Consider the following 5,692-nt stretch of genomic DNA (forward strand, 5'->3'; position numbering starts at 1 on the left):
CATCTTTCAGGATTTGAAATAGCTCAGCTGGAATTCCATCACCTCCACTAGCTTTGTTCGTAGTGATGCTTTCTAAGGCCCACTTGACTTCACATTCCAGGATGTCTGGCTCTAGGTGAGTGATCACACTATCGTGATTATCTGGGTCGTGAAGATCTTTTTTGTACAGTTCTTCTGTGTGTTCTTGCCACCTCTTCTTAATATCTTCTGCGTCTGTTAGGTCCATACCATTTCTGTCCTTTATCGAGCCCATTTTTGCATGAAATGATCCCTTGGTATCTCTAATTTTCTTGAAGAGATCTCGAGTCTTTCCCATTCTGTTGTTTTCCTCTATTTCTTTGCATTGATCACTGAAGAAGGCCTTCTTATCTCTTCTTGCTATTGTTTTGAACTCTGCATTCAGATGCTTATATCTTTCCTTTTCTCCTTTGCTTTTTGCTTCTCTTCTTTTCACAGCTATTTGTAAGGCCTCCTCAGACAGCCATTTTACTTTTTTGCATTTCTTTTCCATGGGGATGGTCTTGATCCCTGTCTCCTGTACAATGTCATGAACCTCCGTCCATAGTTCATCAGGCACTCTGTCTATCAGATCTAGTCCCTTAAATCGATTTCTCACTTCCACTGTGTAATCGTAAGGGATTTGACCACGTGTTACGTGTTCCAAAGAAAAAGAATGCTTCTAGGTCCCCTGGAAGAGCAGGGAGGCGGCGTGTAAGGAGGAATCCCCTGCAAAGGTCGACTTCTCTTGTTCAGTTGCATGCCCAGTGCAACAGGTGACGCGGCCTACCAGTGGCTATTACCACCTTCCCCCTTGGCAGCAGAACCACAACTTTAAGAATGGAACAGCAGTGTGCTCGGGAAAGCAGGCCACTTCTTCAGTCTTAAGAGACGCACCATAACTGGATGAAGTCAATCACTGATCTAAGAAGTAACACTGTTACTTTTTCCAGGGACTAGCTTAGGGCGGGAGTAGTTCTGGCCAACAGAACTTTTAGAGAAGCCTACTGGAAGCCTCTGGAAAAGATCTTCCTCTCTAATAATAGAGACGTATTAAGGGGGACATCTCTAATCTCTCTACCCTTGTTTGTACGTTATTATGGAAAGAAGTAATAGCTGGAGCTGGGGCAGTCATCTTGCGACTATGAAGATTCTTGCCAGAGGCTTGCTAACTTTTTAAGTCATGGAAAAAGCTTGGAGTCGCCTTCTTCTGGAAATCTTTCTGTGGTGAGGGAAGATAACCTCCTTTTTCTTATGATTTTATTTTTTTATTTTTTATTTTTCTTATGATTTTAATTAGATACTCTGTTACTTGCTATCCACAGCATCCTAACTGATAAAATCAACCCCGAGACGTCAGGAGACGGATGTGATGATGAGCTTAAGTCCTCAAGGTTTACCAACGAAGCCCTACTTCCTGACTCTGTGAAGTTGAGGAATATAGTTCCCACTTTAGGAGCTGGTGGGGGTTTGAAATGAAGTAACAGAGGTTAATACTTAATGCAGACTGACAGTAGATACTCAGCAAACAACTGTGATTGTTGTTCTTACTACTAAGTAAGCACTTACGAAATATTGGATTTTCTTCCTTATCCAGAACCAAGGCTATTATAGACATTTTTTTTAATCCACAGATACACATACATAAACAAGCATTCTAGATTCCTATTCAGTGACAATGAACAATTCTAATAAGCAATTTTCATTCCAGTTTTCCCAAATCTGATGAACAGAAAGGCAGACAGAGTGACAATGGAGAGAATCGGTAGACGACAGCAGGGGAGTTTGAGAAAATGCCTTGACATACAGACGAAAGGGCTTAACGTGTGCACCAGCAGGGCAAAGGGCTTCGCAAGGCTGAGGGCACCACCACCAGTGGCACAGAGCTAGAGCATCATGCTCCCCGGTGGCTGAGGCCAGACTCTGGACTCGGCTGCTTCAGTCTGAACCCCAGCTCTAATGTGAGCCAGCTTATGAACTCAAGTTTATCAACCTCTCTGTGAAATGGAGATAATCCTTGTACCTATGCCACAGGGTTGCGTGTAAATAAATGCAGAAGTAACTAACTTACTGCTCCCGGTGCTTACCCGTGACAGACCCGTGACAAGTGACCACAGGAACATTTGCTGTTATCATTATAATGCGATACCATCAGCAGTGCTTATTTGAAAGACTGAACCATCACATATCACTCCTGTACCTTCCGTTTTAAAAAACAAGTGGCAACACCCTTGAGAATTCATGCAATCAAAAATGTTACATGCTTAAAGAGACACAGTGGGAAATGTAGGTATCTGAAATACTTATGTTATCTGCAATTCCACTAAGAGTAGCAGAAAAATGAGATAGTACATTTAGATTTAGAATTTTGAAGTGAATGTTAATTTCAGTATATTAAAAGAAGCCTTTTCTTCCCCTGTGCCTTCAGAATTGAAAACAGAGACAGGGAGAGAGACAGGGTCTTCGGAAGGGAGTTCTGGGCATGGCTGGGGAACAGCTCAGCCTCAGTGGCAGTTCCGGTTTGGGGCAGACTGGGACTCAGTCAGATGTCTCTCAGGGGAAAGACCCGGCCTGTAGCCTGTGGGACCACCAGATCGCCTTCCCTGCCTTGCACAGAAACCCATCACATATGTGTTTCTTCTCTTTTCTGAAAAGAAACCACGAAACAGATCTACTTATTCCTATTCCTTTCATTGAAACAGGCAGACAGCGATTCTTGAATTTTTATAAAGAATGAGTTAAAAAGTGCTTACGGAAATTTTGTCCGTATATTGTCTCAGACTAGTATCTCTGCTTTAGAGACCGTTTTAAATAGTAAATCACTCAGAAAATCCTGTTCTCAATTTTCAGTCTAAAAGAAGAGATGAAAACCATTTATCATCATCATTCATAACTTTTTCATTGTACCTCGGCAGGAGAAAGAAAATAAGAGTTGTACTGATTAATGGTCCTAATTCAGTCTAATTGTGACATTAAGTTAATACAGTCTTCAACATTTCAATTTTTGTGATCCATCTTCTGAAGGTGAAAAGGATGCCAGCCTGTGCCAAGGAGACTTCCGTGCCCTCCCACAGTGCAGCCCCTTCTCTCACTTAATCACTCCCCACGACTCTTAGAGCGTCTAAACAAAAGGACTGCTGAGACTTTGTGGTGAAGAAGATTGCCTGGCATGAACCTTCAACTGCAGTTGTGAGCACTGAAGAAATATCTGGTAGATAAGCCAATGAGTTATTTGCTTTCTTACAGGATTCTCTTAGCATTTAGGGCTTAACTCCAAATAATAACCCACTGTTTATTGGTAGCTTCCAGCTGAAGGATGATTAAAAACTCCATGTCAATATTTGCTCTTGAAAAAATATTGAGAAGCAAATCAAATTTTAGAACATATAAAAACAATGTCCTACTGCAATCAAGTACTTTATCTCATCAATATAAGAATCTATTAGTAGGTGAGATAAGTCCAATACGGTTTGTTCAATAGATACTAAAAAGAAATTTCATAAAATTTCTACCTTTCCTAAAAATGGTAAATATGGATTGAACACCTCTTATGTTCCAGCCTGTCTGCTAGAATCATAATTTCTTTTAACCATCTCATCAACCCCATCCAGAAGGTATCATCACAAGGCTTAGAGACATGGAAGAACTTGTTTAACACCTTATTTCCAAACCTAGGCTTTAATTTTTTATAATATAATACTTATACTCTTTGTTTAAAAAGATTATAAAGCAATTGTCTTAATCTGATAAACTCTATTTGCTCTAAACCAACAATCAATAACATATTAATGGCAAACAAGAATTCAGTGCTCAAGAACATTGACTGCATATGAAAGACATTAATGATTTATATGGAAAACCTAAGTAGATAAATAGAGATATATGTAGAAAAATGATCAGCCTTACTAGCACTTGAAAGAGTATAATTTTTGAAAGTGAGATACCCTTATATTTAAATTTATTTACAAAATTGAATGCTCAAAATAGCAAACATTTCAAATATAATTTTTTAAGGCTACACTGGAATAATTACTTGTAGAAGGGCAAATGTCTCAACTTCTCTAGACAGAAATTTACAACAAATACAGACTCTTGGACATTTCAAAACCTTTGTTCAAATAATTCAAAACATTGGTCAAATCATTATATATTTACCCTAAGGAAATAATTAGAAATTTGAACAGTTTATATAAAAAGCTGGGCCCTCCCAAGTGGTGCAGTGGTAAAGAATCCACCTGCCAATGCAGGAGACGTGGGTTTGATCCCTGGATCAGGAAGATCCCCTGGAGAAGGAAATGGCAACCCACTCTAGCATTCTTGCCTTAGAAATTCCATGGACAGAGGGGCCTGGTGGGCTACAGTTCATGGGGTCACAAAGAGTCAGGCACGACTCAGCAACTGAACAGCTGCTGCTGCTGCTAAGTCGCTTCAGTCGTGTCCGACTCTGTGTGACCCCGTAGACGGCAGCCCACCAGGCTCCCCCATCCCTGGGATTCTCCAGGCAAGAACACTGGAGTGGGTTGCCATTTCCGTCTGCAATGCATGCAAGTGAAAAGTGAAAGTGAAGTCGCTCAGTCGTGTCTGACTCTTAGCGACCCCATGGACTACAGCCCACCAGGCTCCTCTGTCAAACAGCAGCAGCATATAAAAAGTTATCCTTTGAAATGTTATATCTAACTTTGAAAACATTGGAACCAGACTATTGAACAAGAGTAGTAACGATTATTTTAATTTTAGTTCATCTTTATGACAGAAACTAAGCTAGTTTCTAAAATGTTTGAATATTCACACAGCTTAAAAATGATTTCTATCAAAATATAAGTAGCTAAATCTAAATTTAAAAATTTAGGAAAAAGAAAAGCCTTTTAGAAAAAAGGCTAGCATAGCTATATATATTTATATATATATAATACAATCTTAATCACTTATGCATACATTAATAGAAAATGACTGAATGCAAATACATCAAAATATTGATACTGGTCATCAACGTGTGATAGGCACATGATTGTCTTTGATCTACTCCTTCATACGTTTCTGCATTGTCCAAAGTCCCAACTGGAAACTCATATAAGCATTACAGTAAAAACATATTATAAAGACAAAGTCATCTCCAATAATGATATCCTACAAGTAAAACTTTCAAGACTGTCTCAGTTTTTATCCATAAGGAGCTCCCCATTGGTGCCCTGTTTTGCTCCTTGAGTTTATTCGACTTTTGCAGATGAAACAGCTCCTATCGCATGGCTGACGTGCATTCACTAGCGTAAACAAACGCAAGACCATCCGTGTGGCCCCACAGCAAGCGCCCCTCTGCTGCTGTCCTGGTCTGACCTTCTTGACCGCGGCACAAACTGTCGGTCCTGCCAAGGGAAGTAGGGAACAGGGCAGTGGGAAGCCTGAGCCTGCGCTCAAAGTGTAAGCTGCCCTTTCTTCTGTGTAACAGCGACCCCGTCACTGAGTCCCGGTTCCCGGCCCTGCTCACCCTTGGGCCACTAACCGTGAGAACCCACAGGGGCAGACTCCTCCTCACTAGGAGACGTGTCCATTTATTCAAGGCAAAGAAGAAGCAATTCTCACTTGAAAAGGGGTTGGAATTCGGTTCAGTTCAGTCAGTTCAGTCGCTCAGTCGCGTCTGACTCTTTGCGACCCCATGAATTGCAGCACGCCAGGCCTCCCTGTCCATCACCAGCTC

The sequence above is a fragment of the Capricornis sumatraensis genome, chromosome 21, assembly GCF_032405125.1.
Source record: "Capricornis sumatraensis isolate serow.1 chromosome 21, serow.2, whole genome shotgun sequence".
NCBI classification, from domain to species: Eukaryota; Metazoa; Chordata; class Mammalia; order Artiodactyla; family Bovidae; genus Capricornis; species Capricornis sumatraensis.